The sequence below is a fragment of the Asparagus officinalis genome, chromosome 4, assembly GCF_001876935.1.
Source record: "Asparagus officinalis chromosome 4, Aspof.V1, whole genome shotgun sequence".
Lineage (NCBI taxonomy): Eukaryota > Viridiplantae > Streptophyta > Magnoliopsida > Asparagales > Asparagaceae > Asparagus > Asparagus officinalis.
Window position 1 is genome coordinate 80,732,843 of NC_033797.1, and position 555 is coordinate 80,733,397.

A 555-nucleotide genomic window follows, 5' to 3' on the forward strand; every position below is an offset into this window, starting at 1 on the left:
GAGGTATGACTTATAATGTATCTTTGTAAACATGGCAATCCAGAGGTATTGAGTGCTAGTATATAAGTTTAGTGGTATTAGTCCAACTAACGGCATATCTATGGGGAGTTATGTGCAACTCACCTTTTATTTTACTAGTGAATAAACTAGAATAGGCGTTTGCTTTTTTTCAGCCATTTTCTACATCTTTAGCCCTACTGGAAAAACTCAGAAACAGACGAAACCTTGACAAAAAGTGCAACAGGAAGAAAGGTAGAAAGTACTTAACAACAGACTATACAACAGGGGAAAAAACAAGATTTCCTTCACCATTAAACAAGAGAGATAAAAATATGGATAATGTATCCTACTTTCCTTGCAACAAAAAATTCCTCGTCCATAAACAAAGAAAGCTTAATTTGATGCAGGTATAGCACATAAATTCTTCCTACAATAGTCAAAGCTGATATAGGTACATTTTGATCAGTTTTAGATCTTTTTCAGAAGGATCATATAGAAACATACGGGCAATAGAAAATAAAACAATTTAAATATGCAAACAGAAAAAGGGAATGA